Source organism: Hyperolius riggenbachi, chromosome 7 (assembly GCF_040937935.1).
Source record: "Hyperolius riggenbachi isolate aHypRig1 chromosome 7, aHypRig1.pri, whole genome shotgun sequence".
NCBI lineage: Eukaryota > Metazoa > Chordata > Amphibia > Anura > Hyperoliidae > Hyperolius > Hyperolius riggenbachi.
In genome coordinates, this window is record NC_090652.1 from 50,430,135 (window position 1) to 50,448,517 (window position 18,383).

Sequence of the window (18,383 nt, forward strand, 5' to 3'; positions counted from 1 at the left end):
CACTACACAATACATACATACATACATATATACTATCGTAGGGACTGCGGAAGGGACATACATATATACTATCGTAGGGACTGTACAGCGCTGCGGAAGATGTCAGCGCTATATAAATACTAAATAACATTAATAATAATAGTGCCTAATTGCCGCCCCTGCCCCCCCCCCCCCAATTTGGATGCCTAACCTTAACCCCATCCCCACAGCTGAAATCAAACCCCCTCCCACACCTATTATTTAAACAAGCTCTTATGACAATGTCCAAACTTCTGCCACTCACAGGCACCCAAATGTCCTGCTTTACCAACCACCTTGGTTGAAAAGGTATCTGGATGGCTCAGTAGACCTTAGTGGGGGCTTTTTTTAATAACATGTCAGAGCATCCAGAGGAAGCTCCTCATGAAAAGAGTAATGTTATGAGCTCTGACCTGCGTTACTGCACCTGCCTAGAATGGTTTATTGCATCTGCTTACTAGCAGGTGGCATTTTGCATCACCTTCTGTACAATACCACATCTGTATTCCCTTGGTTTACCTGCTGGTGGCATTATGTACCTAGTCTGTGGCACTTCCACTGTGCACCTGCAGGTGGCCCTCCTGCAAAGGTCTCTGGAATTTTATTCATTACGCAATCACCTGTTATAATTTGTATTTAAGGAATCTACTCACCTCAGAACACATTCAGATCAGTAGTTTTGCTTGGCCTTGCTGCTCAGCTGTGATTTTGTGCTTGTGGCTTAATTTGAACCATGCAGGCTCTCTTCAATTAGTATCAGGCCCAGATTTACATCACAGGAGCCTATAGGCACAGATGTCCTGGCACCCTAGATTTAGCCCTCCATGAGCCTACAAAGCCCCACCAAACTGCACCACAAGTGTGCGGGCTGGCTCACCTGTCACTTCTCTCTTACTTCCCTTTCCTGTCATAGGTAACTACAGGTGCCCCTTAGTATTACGTAGCCAGAGGTACCCTCAGTATTAAGTTGCACAGGGAAGGAAGGAGAAAGGCACTCGCGGACCAGAGTGAGAAGCCTTTCTATTATCAGGTGCCTGTAGGCATGTGCCTACAGTGACTTATGGTAAATCCGGGGATGATCTGTACCCGGCTTTTTAACCTTTTTTTCTTTGTAGCACTTTCCACCCTGAAAAATTATTTTACAACTACTATTGTTCTTTCATTATTTTTTTTTTAATTATTTTTTTGCAACAGAAAGTATTTTATATATATATATTTTTTTTTCCCTAAAGAAACAAACAAAAAAAGCCTACTTTTTTTGCAAGACTGCTACACATAAAATGAATTTCTGCCCAAAAATTATATTGCACAAAAAAAAAAAACAGGTGTAATGACAGTCAGGGCAGGATGCTAGTAGTTAGCTAAGAGCAATGTGACTTACAGGTAACCACTGTTTCCTGTATACATTCTGCTGAAGAAACTGAAGGGAAGGTCGACTGTGAGACATGCTGAGGAGAGGAAGAGGAAGGCTTCCTGTCATCTGCATATCACCCCTGCACAAGACATCCATCTCACACTACTTGATTGCTTGCAACGATGATGTACAGTCATGGGCAAAGATTTGAGAATGGCACAAATACTGGTTTTCACAAAATTTACTGCTTTAGTATTTTTAGATCTTTTTGTCAGTTACATGAAAAACAAAAGGAACACACGAAAACCCCTGATAGTGTAGTATATCAGCATATATCAGTCAGTATATCAGTCCTCTGAGACTCCCCATCTCTGTGCCGAGATCGCCGCCTGTCACATGACGACAAAGGGTGATCTCAGCATATAGAGATAGAGCACCCCGGAGGACAGGAGGAAGAATAGCAGAAAGTGGCCGGATCCCTGGGAGGTGAGTAACTATTGCTGAGCTGTGTCTCTGCATAGGGGACAATTGAGCAGGGACGGATCTAGGGGGGGGGGGGGGGGGGGGTCAGACCGTTCTCTTGCCCCAGGCGCAGTTTGTTGAATTCTTAAAAATGCGGCAAAATTTGAATGGGTAATGGCAGTTTAGGCGCCAAAACCTGGCCTTTAGACGCCAAAACCTGACCTTGCCCCAGGTGCAACTTGGTCTAGATCCGTCCCTGCGTTCGGGGCCACTTAGGGGGAACTACACTGAAGGGGGGGAAGGTGGCACCCACTGGCTAGCTATTCTGAAGGAGGAGGCTATATCTGTATATCTGTACTAGGGTGATCTCTGGCTACCTATAACAGAGGGAGCACTTTCTGGGGAGTAGGGCCCTCTCTGCCTACTGATACTTTGTGGAGCTCTCTGTCTCTTTATACTGGGGGATGGGGGCACTTTCAGGCTACCCATAACTGGGGGAGTCACTGTATGGCTACCTAAACTAGGTGAGTAAACTCTGGCTACCTACACTTGTGGGTCACTCTCTGGCTGCCTAAATGGGTGGGTGGTGGTGGGGCTCTCTTGCTGCCCATACTAGTGGTATAATTCACTCCAGAGAGAGAATTGTACTGCTTTTAGAAACTCATTGTGGAAAGAATCATACCACTAGGCTTCATCACCCATAGCTTTTAGTTGCATTACTAATCACAGGAATGCTTTAGGAATAGCTGTTTTCATGCTGAATTGATTTAAATGGTTACAGCTTATCACAAGTAGAAACCAATTAGCTTGATACACAGTTATGAGGCTGATGAGTTACACCGATTTGAGTTTGAAAGTTTTTTTGGTTTTGGACGAGGATGATCCTTTGTCCATCTCATTGATTCCCCCCCCCCCCCTTCTAAACTTATGTTATTATATCTTTCATTTGGCTGTTAAAAGCTGCATCATGTAATTACAACTGGAAAACAAACAAACAAAAAAAAACTGTGTGCGCATTTCAGGCTGCAAAGGAACTTATTTTTTCAGGGGGGTGGTTAGTTTAACGTTCTTTGAAAAGGAACTGCATTTCAAATAACGTAATGAAAAAAGTGCTTTTTTTTCAACAAATTTTTCATATATATGCAGTACACAATCGCCAATGAATTATCCAGTAATTTCGGACACAGCTCAGAACAGCATATACTACTACAGGGTGGGCCATTTATATGGATACACCTTCATAAAATGGGAATGGTTGGTGATATTAACTTCCTGTTTGTGGCACATTAGTATATGTGAGGTGGGAAACTTTTCAAGATGGGTGGTGACCATGGTGGCCATTTTGAAAGTGGCCATTTTGAATCCAACTTTTGTTTTTTCAATAGGAAGAGGGTCATGTGACACATCAAACTTATTGGGAATTTCACAAGAAAAACAATGGTGTGCTTGGTTTTAACGTAACTTTATTATTTCATGAGTTATTTACAAGTTTCTGACCACTTATAAAATGTGTTCAATGTGCTGCCCATTGTGTTGGATTGTCAATGCAACCCTCTTCTCCCACTCTTCACACACTGATAGCAACACCGCAGGAGAAATGCTAGCACAGGCCTCTAGTATCCGTAGTTTCAGGTGCTGCACATCTCATATCTTCACAGCATAGACAATTGCCTTCAGATGACCCCAAAGATAAAAGTCTAAGGGGGTCAGATCGGGAGACTTTGGGGGCCATTCAACTGGCCCACAACGACCAATCCACTTTCCAGGAAACTGTTCATCTAGGAGTGCTCGGACCTGACACCCATAGTGTGGTGGTGAACCATCTTGCTGGAAAAACTGAGGGAACGTGCCAGCTTCAGTGCATAAAGAGGGAAACACATTATCATGTAGCAATTTCGCATATCCAGTGGCCTTGAGGTTTCCATTGATGAAGAATGGCCCCACTAACTTTGTACCCCATATACCACACTGTCATCTGAAGGCAATTGTCTATGCTGTGAAGATACGAGATGTGCAGCACCTGAAACTACGAACACTGGAAGCCTGTGCTAGCATTTCTCCTGCGGTGTTGCTATCAGTGTGTAAAGAGTGGGAAAAGAGGGCATTGACAATCTAACACAATGGGCAGCACATTGAACACATTTTATAAGTGGTCAGAAACGTGTAAATAACTCATGAAATAATAAAGTTACGTTAAAACCAAGCACACCATTGTTTTTCTTGTGAAATTCCCAATAAGTTTGATGTGTCACATGACCCTCTTCCTATTGAAAAAACAAAAGTTGGATTCAAAATGGCCGCCTTCAAAATGGCCACCATGGTCACCACCCATCTTGAAAAGTTTTCCCCCTCACATATACTAATGTGCCACAAACAGGAAGTTAATATTAACAACCATTCTCATTTTATTAAGGTGTATCCATATAAATGACCCACCCTGTAGAAAAATCAATATAGACTGTGTACAATGCAAAGACTTAAAAGTTACAAAAATAATTGTTCAAAAAAACCATGTAGTTTTTGAGAAAATCGATTTTAAAAATACAAAAAAATTGTTTTTAAACTGTCATTGTTCTGGGTTCAGAAACCATTTTTCTTTGTTTGTTTGTGCAGGCACCCATAACTCAAAGCCAAAGCAATCCTCACATATCTATAAATCAGCTGTATCAGTAAAGGACCCAGATAACAGAGACAGCTGCCACACTCCTGATTACAACCCCCAGCCAGGAGCTACGAACACAGGCCTCAAAGTTAAGGCAAACAACATTAAAGCAGTACTCTGCAATGTTAGGTCCATAAACAACAAAACAGCAGTTATTCATGATCTAATAGAGGCTTCAGATCTAGCTTTAATTACAGAGACATGGTTGGATCAGAACTCAGGACCCACTCTTGCGGCTGCGGTACCAGACATCTACTCAGTTTTACACTGTGAACGGCAAAACCGCAAGGGAGGAGGATTAGCTTTGTGCTTCAAATCCAGTTTGAATATTAAACCCCTTGCTGTAGCCCCCACCCACTCTTTTTAATGTCTGGCAGCCGAACTCTCAGCTGAGAAAAAAATAAACAAACTGCTTGTCTACCGACCCCCTAATGGTGGCTCAGCTTTTCTCAAGGAAATAGCAGAACTTGTATCTTGCATAACACTGAAACACCCTAGGTGGATAATTCTGGGAGACTTTAACGCACGGGTCGATACACACTCTTCCCAATTTGGAACTGAGCTACTTCTCTCCATGAATGAACTGGGCTTCTCTCAAGCCATCAACCTCCCTACCCACAAAAAAGGACACACTCTGGACCTCATTTTCCATTCAGAACTCCTAATATCCAATGTGGAAATTGATCCAGTAGTTTGGTCAGACCACCACACTGTCCACTTCTCCTTTACAGCACCGACTACAAAACACCAAGTGAAAGAACTAATAAAATATCGTTCCTTGAAAGGTTTGACACCCCAACACCTGCAGAACAGCCTCAATCTAGGCGGACTGACAGATCACAACTTAGGCCTTGAACCCATGGTCCTTAAATATAACCACGATGTCTCAGCCGCTTTTGACGCCATAGCTCCATTAAAGATAAAACGTTCCTCACCATTACATCACGCTCGCTGGTTTGACAACTCTATAAAGGAACTAAAGAAACAGGGACGCAGACTGGAATGAAGGTGGCGCAAACACCAGTCCCCTGATGACAAACTTTCCCTAACTGCTCACCTGAAAAAATATCAAACGGCGATTAGCAAAAAGAAGTCCTTATTCCTGTCTCACGAAATTGCAAATGCAGCCAACAGACCTGCCCAACTATTCCGCACGGTTGACAGTCTCTGCAATCCATCTTGCAGGAAATCCAGCATCAGACCTTCACAGGACAGGAACTGTGCGAAAAATTTGCCCACTTCTTCTCAGACAAAGTCTCCTCCATACGATCTGCCATTCAATTCACAGCCCAAGAAACCCATGCAGAGCCATATAACAGGTGCAAAAATAGCCTACCACCATGGTCTGATTTTAAAGTAATCACTGAAAAAGACATCTTGGACATCCTCTCAAACCTTCGCCAGACTACCTGCGATCTGGACCCTGACCCCACTAAGTTCATGTTGAAATGCCCTGAACGATTTACACCGGCATTCCAAAAAATAGTCAACGGTTCCTTACATGAAGGGTGGTTTCCCTCTACTCTGAAAGAAGCAATCGTCAGGCCACTACTCAAGAAACCATCCTTAGACCCAGATGCTCTAAACAGCTACAGACCTGTCTCTAACCTCCCCTTTCTGGGAAAAGTTATTGAAAAGGCTGTCTACCTCCAACTTGAAGACAGGCTCTCCAGAAACAACATCCTTGACTCTCTTCAATCTGGCTTCAGGAAATATCACAGCTGTGAAACAGCCCTCACCCAGATTTGCAATGATCTGCTCATTGCAAGAGACAAGGGTCAATGTTCCATCCTGATTTTGCTTGACACAGTTGATCATGAAATCTTGCTCAACAGGCTACAAGAGTACTGTGGCATAGGTGACATTGTTCTCCAGTGGTTCAACTCCTTCCTGGCTGGCAGAACACAAAGGGTAGCCTTAGGGCCCTTCCTCTCCAACCCTGTACCACTAAAATACGGTGTACCTCAGGGCGCAATATTATCCCCTTTACTTTTCACCATATACATGCTGCCACTTGGAGAAATCATACAAAAACATGGCCTGACATATCATTGCTATGCTGATGACACCCAGCTATATTTGTCATTCAAACCTGGCATCACAGACCCTACTCCACAAATAAACTCATGCTTAGCTAAGCTTCAGGAGTGGATGAATATTAATTGGCTAAAACTTAATGCTGACAAAACTGAGGTTCTTGTTATCGAGGGCCAGGGCTCAACAGCAAAGCAGCCCCAGTCTCAACCAACACCGCTAAGGATAGGGAGCTCAGACCTGAAAAACTCAGACTGTGTGCGCAGCCTGGGAGTACTGATTGATAGGAAATTAAGCTTCAGGAATCAAATCTCAGCTGTTGTGAAACATTCCTTCTTTCATCTATGGAATATTGCAAAGATTAAACACCTAATTCCTTCTGAGGATCTTCCAACCCTAGTCCATGCCTGCGTCACATCAAGGTTAGACTACTGCAACGCCCTCTACACAGGCCTGCATAAGAAAGACTTACGCCGCCTGCAATTAGTACAGAATGCCGCCGCAAGGCTGTTAAGGAGCCAACCCCGCCATTGCCACATAACACCAACCCTGAGCTCACTCCACTGGCTACCGATAAAATGGAGAATTCAGTTTAAGATTGGCTTACTGACATTCAAATCCTTGCACAATCTGGGCCCTGGATACCTGAAGGACTTGTTGCAACTGCATCACACCCCCCACAATCTTAGATCAAAAGGACGCAACACCATGGTCACCCCCAGAGTCCACCTCAAAACCTTTGGAGACAGAGCCTTTTGTCATGCTCCCCCTACACTTTGGAACTCCCTGCCACACCCAATCAGGACAGCTCCATCCCTGGAAGCATTTAAGTCTAAACTGAAAACCTACCTCTTTAGTCTGGCATTCATGAACATCTGACTCTCTCCTCTGTAACACAACCCAGCCCCTCCCCCTCCCTGGTGTCACCTAAATCTAACCCCTCCCAGTGGCACCTAACTCTCCCCCCCCCGGTGGTGCCTAAACCTGGCCCTCCCCCTAATTGCCCCCTCACCATAGAGCCACGTTTTGCAGAAATGGGAGGAAATTTGTGTGTGAGGAGGTGCTCCACAATTTGCATAGTGGCAAGACTCAGCACTCGCTATTTCATCAAGGGCCGCCCAAATTTCCTCCCAATGCCCCAGATTGCAACTTTTATAACGGAAGCTTATGGTGGGACCCTTTTTTCAAAGAATTCAGGACTATTTTCCAAATTTGAAGAACTCAAGTGCATCAACACTAATTCTACTAACCAGGCATCAGTGGAAACCTGTGTACTACCAACCAGGCTGGGGACATCAGTGGAAACCTGTGTACTACCAACCAGGCTGGGGACATCAGTGGAAACCTGTGTACTACCAACCAGGCTGGGGTCATCAGTGGAAACCTGTGTACTACCAACCAGGCTGGGGACATCAGTGGAAGCTAGTTGGAAACCTGTACACAAGACAAAATGAAAGGAAAGCATCTCACAACGCACCAGTAGGTAGAAATAATACAAAGATAATCTTTATTGTAGAAAAGCAACAATATTAAAAAAAAAAACAATACATAAAGTATCATGACACTAACAATATACATAACACGGGAACACAATTAAAAATGGTGGGTAGGCTGCATATATATATATATATATATATATATATATATATATATACACAACAATTGTAGAAACATGTACATACAAAGTGTTAAGTACAGGATAAATTGCAAATTGCTGTGTGCAGAATATACCTCACCGAAAGGATTATTAGGAAGTTAGGAACACCATAGTAATACAGAGTTTGATCCCCTTTCGCCTTCAGAACTGCCTTAATTTTACGTGGCATTTCTTCAACAAGGTGCTGAAGCATTCTTTAGAAATATTGGCCCATATTGATAGGATAGCATCTTCCAGTTCATGGAGATTTGTGGGATGCACATCCAGGGCACGAAGCTCATGTTACATCACATCCCAAAGATGCTCTATGGGGTTGAAATCTGGTGACTGTGGGGGCCATTTTAGTACAGTGAACTCATTGTCATGTTCAAGAAACCAATTTGAAATGATTCGAGCTTTGTGACATGATGCATTATGCTGCTGGAAGTAGCCATCAGAGGATAGGTACATGGTGGTCATGAAGGGATGGACATGGTCAGAAACAATGCTCAGGTAGCCCGTGGCATTTTAACAATGCCCAATTGGCACTAAGGGGCCTAAAGTGTGCCAAGAAAACATCCCCCACACCATTACACCACCAGCCTGCACAGGGGTAACAAGGCATGATGGATCCATGTTCTCATTCTGTTTATGCCAAATTCTGACTCTATCAAGACTCATCAGACCAGGCAACATTTTTCCAGTCTTCAACTGTCCAATTTTGGTGAGCTTGTGCAAATTGCAGCCTCTTTTTCCTATTTTTGTGGAGATGAGTGGTACCCGGTGGGGTCTTCTGCTGTTGTAGCCCATCTGCCTCAAGGTTGTGCGTGTTATGGCTTCACAAATGCTTTGCTGCATATCTCGGTTGTAACGAGTGGTTATTTCAGTCAACGTTTCTCTTGTATAAGCTTGAATCAGTCGGCCCATTCATCTCTGACCTCTAGCATCAACAAGGCATTTTCGCCCACAGGACTGCCACATACTGGATGTTTTTCCCTTTTCACACCATTATTTGTAAACCCTAGAAATGGTTGTGCGTGAAAATCCCAGTAACTGAGCAGATTGTGAAATATTCAGGCCGGCCCGTCTGAATGCTCAGTCCGGGATTTTATCAGGTCTGATAAGAAACAAGCTGTGCAGTGCAGAATGAAACAGAAAGCATGGTAGGTGTTTTCTCTTATGTTCCCACTGATCTATATGGTAAAATACATGAGGGTGCTTCGTCTCTGGTTCACTTTAAAGAGACTCTGAAGCAAGAATAAATCTCGCTTCAGAGCTCATAGTTAGCAGGGGCACGTGTGCCCCTGCTAAACCGCCGCAATAGCGCCGCTAAACGGGAGTCCCTTGACCCCCAACCCCCCCACTGCGACACTTGGTCGCAGACTTGGTCGCTCCTGGAGGCAGGGCTAACGGCTGCAGCCCTGCCTCCAGTCGCGTCTGTCAGCGGCGCATCGCCACCTCTCCCCCGCCCCTCTCAGTGAAGGAAGACTGAGAGGGGCGGGGGAGAGGCGGAGATACGCGCTGACAGACGTGCGTGGGGCAGGGCTGCGGCGGTTAGCCCTGCCCCAACCAGGAAGCGCTCCCCCGCATGACGGAGGGGATTTGGGGGGACAGGGACCCTCGTTTAGCCGCGGGATAGCGGCGGTTTAGCAGGTGCCCCTGCTATCTATGAGGTCTGAAGCGAGATTTATTCTCGCTTCAGACTCTCTTTAAATAACCTTTCTTTCCCATTCTGACATTTGGAGTTCAGGAGATTGTTTTGACTAGGACCACACCCCTAAATGCATTGAATCAACTGCCATGTGATTGATTGATTAGATAGCTGCATTAATGAGAAATTAAACAGGTGTTACTAATAATCCTTTAGGTGAGTGTATAGGGCAATATTATATAGTCACAGTTATCATAGAAAAAATAAGTAATTTAATAAAATAATCCTGCTTATAGGTCATGCATTCATGGTGTGAACCAAACCAACAGTCATATCTAACAAAGACCACTGCTGCACAGGTAAGCTGGAGGAACTATGGAACCCAGCAGTCCCTAACAGTAAAGAACGGACCTCCCAAATGGGCAACGTGCAAACACACACACAAAAAAAAATTAAATAGAAAATCAGAATGGCCAACCACAATTAATAGGTGGAGTAGAAAAGTGGATGAAGAGTATGAGAAGCCTGCTTACCGCAAACACCACCGCTGCAGCCTGCCCGAAAGTCTAATGCTAAGCCTCCTCTACACGGTAGAATTTTCCATCAGACAGGCGGATCTATTAGATAGATCTAATAAGAATTTTACTGTGTAGATGAAGCGCTAGGTACACACCATACAATTTTCTGTTAGATTTACCTGCCAGATAGATAATTTCCAAAATGTTGGAAATTATCTATCTAACTATCTATCTGCCTAGCAATTAGGCATTGTTCTACTCAGCAGGAGATACTCAGAAGACAATGCACCAGAGATAATGACCATTCTCTACAGAAAATAATCTAATTATGCATTCTAACAGAAAATCTAACAGAAAAATCTAACAGAAGAATCGAACAGAAAATTGTATGGTGTAAACCCAGCATAACAGAAAATCTAACAAGAAAAATCTAACAGAAAATTGTATGGTGAAATCTAACTAATGGTGTGTACTAGGCATAACACGTGTCGTGGGCACGCCTGCTTCCTTAGAGACCGCGCCCCCCTGTAAACGTGTATACACACTAGAAAGTGCCATGCAATAACCTCGAGCAATCATTAGGGTTGTTGAAAATGTAATGTGTGTACAAAGTCCTACCAGATTAAATGAGTAAGACACCACACTGCTGTGTGATTGTAAAGCAGGATGTGATGCTTTCACTTTCCTTTCTGCCATCTGTAGCCTGCAGATGCAGAGTTGGCTTTTGTACATGAACTTCTGCTTTACAGAAACAGATCGTGGTGCCCTCTGCTTGTACTCTGTAAGTTTTCTCTGTCTTTGCATTTGTTCTGCTTCTGTACATTATCATTCCTTCTTTTAGCTTATGGCTGTACATATCATGTTATACACTTCTCTACAGTAGTGCTCAGCAGAGCTCGAATATTCGAGTAGCTCGAATATTCGAGCTCTTTTCCAGCTATTCGAGCTCGGTATTCGAGCTCCGAATAGCTGTAGCTATTCGAATGGGCTATTCGCGTACACTCGAATAGTCCATTCACTATTCGAGCTATTCGAGCAAACGGCGCTATTCGAGCTCGGTACCGAGCTCGAATAGCGTCATAGCCCAGATTGATGTCCTTAGAGCCAATCAGAGGGCTCCCAGGCCCTCTGACGGCAGCCAATCACAGAGGGGGACCCTGGCCAGCCCCTACCCTATAAATAGCGGCCGCCATGTTACGTTTCTCCGTCCTTGCCTGAGACTTGCATAGAGAGAGAGTTGCTCCTTTGTGCTTTGGCTTAGCAAGAGCTTTATTGTGGTCATTTACCTAGCGTTTTTGCTCACATACACCTCCTATACACACCTATATTGTTGTTAGTTAGTTAGACATTGTATTTTAGTTAGTAGCTTTTGTGTTACATAGAGACAGGCCAGCTGCTGCAGGCTTACAGCTTTAGGCCTCAGGGCCTGCCTGTGTGGGCAGCTGTCCTCCTGTCCTCTGTTTATTTCTCTCTATTCTATACCAGTATTTCTGCTGTCCTTTACTACTGATTGTATTAGTATTGTAGTTATATACTGTAACTGTACTAGGACACTCACTGTCACTGTTCATAGGCTACTAGCTGCTCCTGCGTGTGTGCACTCACTGTCTGTGTACACACTACACACACTCTATTTCCAAGTTCTGATAACTGATTGATTATTGTAATTGAATATTGTAATTAGTTAGTTGTACTCACTGTTACTACTTACTGTACTAGGAGTCTAGGACACTCAGTCACTGTTCATAGGCTACTAGCTCCTGCGTGTGTGCACTCACTGTCTGTGTACACACTACACACACTCTATTTCCTTCTGATAACTGATTGATTATTGTAATTAGTTAGTTGTACTTACTGTTACTACTTACTGTACTAGGAGTCTAGGACACTCAGTCACTGTTCATAGGCTACTAGCTCCTGCGTGTGTGCACTCACTGTCTGTGTACACACTACACACACTCTATTTCCTTCTGATAACTGATTGATTATTGTAATTAGTTAGTTGTACTTACTGTTACTACTTACTGTACTAGGAGTCTCGGACACTCAGTCACTGTTCATAGGCTACTAGCTCCTGCGTGTGTGCACTCACTGTCTGTGTACACACTACACACACTCTATTTCCTTCTGATAACTGATTGATTATTGTAATTAATTAGTTGTACTTACTGTTACTACTTACTGTACTAGGAGTCTAGGACACTCAGTCACTGTTCATAGGCTACTAGCTCCTGCGTGTGTGCACTCACTGTCTGTGTACACACTACACACACTCTATTTCCTTCTGATAACTGATTGATTATTGTAATTAGTTAGTTGTACTTACTGTTACTACTTACTGTACTAGGAGTCTAGGACACTCAGTCACTGTTCATAGGCTACTAGCTCCTGCGTGTGTGCACTCACTGTCTGTGTACACACACTACACACACTCTATTTCCTTCTGATAACTGATTGCTTATTGTAATTAGTTAGTTGTACTTACTGTTACTACTTACTCTTACTGTACTAGGAGTCTAGGACACTCAGTCACTGTTCATAGGCTACTAGCTCCTGCGTGTGTGCACTCACTGTCTGTGTACACACACTACACACACTCTATTTCCTTCTGATAACTGATTGATTATTGTAATTAGTTAGTTGTACTTACTGTTACTACTTACTCTTACTGTACTAGGAGTCTAGGACACTCAGTCACTGTTCATAGGCTACTAGCTCCTGCGTGTGTGCACTCACTGTCTGTGTACACACTACACACACTCTATTTCCTTCTGATAACTGATTGATTATTGTAATTAGTTAGTTGTACTTACTGACTGTTACTACTTACTTACTTACTGTACTAGGGACACTCACTCAGTCACTGTTCATAGGCTAGCTCCTGCGCGTGTTTGCGCGTGCGTGCACTCACTGTCTGTAGTGTACACACACTAAATTTACTTGTGATTACTACTGATTATTGTAACTGCTAGTTGTACTTCCTGACTGTTACTACTTACTTACTGTACTAGGGACACTCACTCAGTCACCTCACCCACCAACCCACTCCATTAAAGTACCCCACTTTTCACCCGCCCTTTTAAAAAACTTTTGTCTATACGCCCAAAACATCGAAGATGTCTGGAAGTGGCAGCCAGCGCGGTTTGGGCAAGGGGAAGGGCAGCAAGGGAATCAGGAGGAGAGGGAGCAGCATTGTGGCAAGCCGCGGGCGCGGGCGCGCCACCATGCACAGTTCCGCAGCAGCAGCAGCGTCAGTGGCTAACATTCCTCCCATAGCCACTGGCCGTGGACGCCTTGGGCGCCGCCCAGCAGGAGCATCTGCAACTCACGCTGCAGAGACACAGCAGCAGCAGCGTGTAGCACCTGCTCCGATTTTCCTCCAGCCGGGTCGGAAACGTCCCATTGAGGAAAAGCATGCAGACACTGTGGTGCAACTCATGACGGAGGATGAGCAGCCCGCCATCAGCTCTGCATCTGAGGCCTCCACCCTCACCACCACCACCACCACCCCTGTTCACAGCAGCCGCCCAGCAGGGTCTGGGGAGGAGGCCAGTTCACCGTCACTCGCCGACCTGTCATTCAGCAGTCTTTTGACCCCAGGCATCATGAGTAAATTGTCTGCTGTTGTTGGCGATCTTGAGGAGGAGATGCTGATGGGCACTTTGGGGGATGAGGGATTGGACAGCAAGACTGTGGCGACAGTCAAGCAGCCCATCCATGCATCAGGAGAGGAGTTTGGGGGGTCCTCATCCCAGCAGGACATGTTTCAGGAGGGGGAGGATGTTGATGACCCGGTGACAGACAGAGACTGGGTGCCACCACCTCCAGGGGATGTCGTCCTCAGCAGCTCTGAGGAGGAGGAGGAGGATGCTCTTGTGGGCCTTGCAAGGAGGCGCATCATTGCAAGCATTGGCAGCAGCAGTAGGCAGGTCCCACAGCCTGCTGGTGTCTCAGGCTCAGCAGCAGCAGCAGCAGCATCTGCCAGTACCACCACCAGCCGCACCCAAGCCCCCCAAGCCCCACCCCCAACCACCACAGGGAGACAGGCAGCAGCGCTTCCATGCCGTAGGGGGATGTTTCTGTCACCAATCTGGCGCTTTTTCACCATGCCCACAGTGTACAGCAAGTACGCCACTTGCAACCACTGTCAGCGGAAGTTGAGCAGAGGTGCAGACCCCTTAAAGTTCTGCACCAGCTCGCTCATCAACCACCTTGCTGCGAAACATTTCCACCAGCATCAGGAGTTCCAGAGGCTGAAGGCATCTGGTGCTGGCAGTGGCACCACACCCATCACTGCACAGCCTTCAGCAGCAGCAGCAACAGCAGCCACCCGCCCTCCTGCTCCTCCAGCAGCACCAGCAGGAGTGCGGAAACGCACTGCTCCTCCCCCCTCTGCAACTCCTGCCGCCGACACTGAGGCCTGTTCTGGCAGCCAGTCCTCAGTGGCCTCCTCCGCTGTGTCTGCTGATTCCCGTGCCAGCAAAAGGCCACGCCAGAGCCTTTTGAGCGAGTCCTTCCAGGGGGTGGTTAGGGCTCTGCCTCCCAGCAGCCGTCGCGTGCGGCAGCTGAACGGCTTGCTGGCACGGGCCATGTGCTCCCAACTCCTGCCGTACACGCTCGTGCAGGAGGGGAGCGACATTCGTGCGCTGCTTGCTTGCGCAGCCCCAGACTGGCAGCTCCCCAGCAGACACTTTTTCTCCCGCAAGGCCATTCCTGCACTGCACCGCTTTGTGATGGCCAATGTGGAGCGAGGCTGGAGCACGCGGTTGGTGAAAGGGTCCACGTCACCATGGACTCCTGGAGCAGCCGCTTCGGGACAGGCCGCTACCTGTCCTTCACTGTCCACTGGGTCAGCTTGGTGGAAGGGGGTGAGGATGGGAGAGCAGCAGCGGGCACAGCAGCAGCAGCAACACAGTGGGTGGTGCCACCCCGCAGGGTCAGGGGAACTGCAGCAGGTTCCTCCGATCCTCTGCCATCCTCCGGCACACCTGGCCAAACCCCCCGCCTCAGCAGCAGCGTGAAGGCCCGCCACTGCCAAGCGCTGCTGCACTTGGTCAGCCTTGGGAAGACCAAGCTGACGGCAACCCATGTGTTAGCCAAACTCCAGGAGCAGGAGAGGATTTGGCTGACCCCCAGAGGCCTCAGAGTCGGAGAGGTGGTGGCCGACAATGGGGCCAATCTGGTTGCCGCAATAGACAGGGGAAACCTGACCCACATCCCCTGTCTTGCCCACGTGCTGAACCTGGTAGTGCAGAAGTTCTTGCGCACCTACCAGGGGATGGGCGAACTGCTGGAAACGGCAAGGAACGTTGTGCGTCACTTCCGGCGCTCGGCTGCAGCCTGTGCGAGCCTGGAAGACGTGCAAAAGGAGCTGGATCTGCCACGCCATCGGCTGATCCTTGACGTTCCGACTCGCTGGAACTCCACCCTGGCGATGTTGGAGCGTCTGGTTGAACAGAGGCACGCTGTCAAACAGTACCTTGCCCTGGCCACTGTTTCCGCCGCTCAGAGAAGGGACAAGACCAGCAACATCCCGTCCATCGTCCCCGATGATGACTGGAGGCACATGCAGCAGGTGTGCTTAGTGCTGGCTCCCTTTCTGCAGGCCACTAACATGGTGAGCAGGGACCATGCTATGGTCTGCGAGTGGGTGCCCCTGGTTTGTCTGCTGAACAGGGCCCTCGATGCTTTGCTGGAACAGGGAGCGGCAGCCTTGGACCAGCAGGAGCGGCAAGCAGCTGCACAGTCCACCTCTGAGGGGGAGGAGGAGGAGGACTTGGTGGAGGTCCCTGACCTTGCTGCTGATGAGGGGGAGCAGCACAGTGCAGCTGAGTTGGTGCGGGGGTGGAGAGAGGATGAGGCTGACGAGGCAGAGGATGAGGATGAGGACAGCAGCACTGCCGTCGATGTGCCAGCAGACGTGGCCCGCCTCTTCCCAATGGCAGCGCACATGCTGATGTGCCTGCGCAGAGACCCCAGGGTGATCCAGATGAAGCAGAGGGAGGACATCTGGATCAGCATGATGTTGGACCCACGCCTCAAGGGGAAGTTGAGCCAGTTCCTGCCGCCTGCAGGAGGAGACCCAGCGCAACAAATAAGGAGCTTGCAGCAGGCCCTTGTTGAGCGCTTGGAGGAAGCCTTCCCCCAGCCTTCCACCCCCACTGTCCAGCAGCCAGCACAGAGGCAGCAGCAGGTGCCTGCATCCAGCAGCAAGCGCCCCACAGACCTGCTGTCTCTCAGCCACGAGCTCTACAGGACTGTAGAGGCTCCGGCAGCAGTGACTAGAGAGGAGGTGCATGCAGCAGCATCCTCCACCGGTCACAGCCAGCGCCTGACCCGCATGGTGGCTGACTACATGGGGTCCTACAGCGGGCTTGACAGCGATGCCCCTGTTGATCCCATGGAGTATTGGGTCAAGCGCCTGGAGATCTGGAGCGAGCTGGCGCAGTACGCCCTGGAAGTGCTGTCCTGCCCCCCTTCCAGCGTGCTGTCCGAGCGCTGCTTCAGTGCAGCTGGTGGTGTGGTCACCGAGAAACGCTCACGTCTGTCTCACAAGTCTGTGGACAGACTGACGTTTCTCAAGATGAACCAGGCGTGGGTGGAAGGCGAGTTCCTGGCCCCTGTTGTCGGCGAGAGGGGGACATGAACTGGCTAAGAACCATCGTTAATGTGCCTTACCACCCTTTACCACCTCCTGGCTCCTGCTCACTAAGCCAGCCTGGTTCACTTTGACTATTACGTCGCCTGCAGCCACACATTTTACACCTACAGTGGGCTGCTGTGTACTGCCCTTCTGCTGTCTGTCTGTGTTTCCCACTGCCAGGGTACACAGATTTACCTTCTGCTGCCACTCTGCCACCAGCTATTACGTCAAACAATAGCTATATATCTGTGTAATTTGTTTTACAAACAAAACCAAAAAACCATAAAAAAAAAAAAAGGTTTAATTTTTCTGAGGTGCCCGGGTTGAAAACTGTGTTGTCCCAGTTGTGTATTGGACACGATGTGGGCTGCACGACCGCTGTCTGGGACCTCCTGTTGTGTTCATTTACGGCCTGGTATCACCGCTAGGTACCAGGGCTATTATGTCACGCTGCCTGCCTGCTGCCACACTCACACTACTCCTCCATTCCTCCTGCTGATGCTGCTGTCTGTCTGTGTTTCCCAACGCCAGGGTACACAGATTTACCTTCTGCTGCCACTCTGCCACCAGCTATTACGTCAAAAAATAGCTATATCTGTGTAATTGGTTGTAAAACCAAAACTACAAAACCATAAAAAAAAAAAAAGGTTTAATTTTTCTGAGGTGCCCGGGTTGAAAACTGTGTTGTCCCAGTTGTGTATTGGACACAATGTGGGCTACACGACCGTTGTCTGGGACCTCCTGCCTGCTGTGTTTATTTACAGCCCTGGTATCACCGCTAGGTACCTGGGCTATTATGTCACGCTGCCTGCCTGCTGCCACACTCACACTACTCCTCCATTCCTCCTGCTGATGCTGCTGTCTGTCTGTGTTTCCCAACGCCAGGGTACACAGATTTACCTTCTGCTGCCACTCTGCCACCAGCTATTACGTCAAACAATAGCTGCTCACATTACTCCTCCATTCCTCCTGCTGCTGCTGCTGCTGTCTGTCTGTCTGTGTTTCCCAACGCCAGGGTACACAGATTTACCTTCTGCTGCCACTCTGCCACCAGCTATTACGTCAAAAAATAGCTATATCTGTCTGTGTAATTTGTTGTAAAAACAAAACTACAAAACCATAAAAAAAAAAAAAAAAGGTTTAATTTTTCTGAGGTGCCCGGGTTGAAAACTGTGTTGTCCCAGTTGTGTATTGGACACAATGTGGGCTACACGACCGCTGTCTGGGACCTCCTGCCTGCTGTGTTTATTTACAGCCCTGGTATCACCGCTAGGTACCAGGGCTATTATGTCACGCTGCCTGCCTGCTGCCACACTCACACTACTCCTCCATTCCTCCTGCTGATGCTGCTGTCTGTCTGTGTTTCCCAACGCCAGGGTACACAGATTTACCTTCTGCTGCCACT

The 18,383-nt window shown here is 47.4% G+C and overlaps 1 protein-coding gene across 2 annotated transcripts in view; it reads left to right on the top strand.

The window, feature by feature from the left end:
* LOC137524314 (guanylate-binding protein 3-like) overlaps positions 1 to 18,383 on the top strand; it is a 125,634-nt gene that overhangs the window by 71,034 nt on the left and 36,217 nt on the right. The window contains exon 1 of one of the 2 annotated variants that reach the window (XM_068244035.1): positions 11,044 to 11,116. The exons of the other annotated variant lie outside the window; for it this stretch is intronic. The gene's annotated coding sequence lies outside the window, so the exon portion shown is untranslated. Of the gene's footprint in view, positions 1 to 11,043; positions 11,117 to 18,383 lie in introns of those variants that run through there. 2 annotated transcript variants of the gene reach the window in all.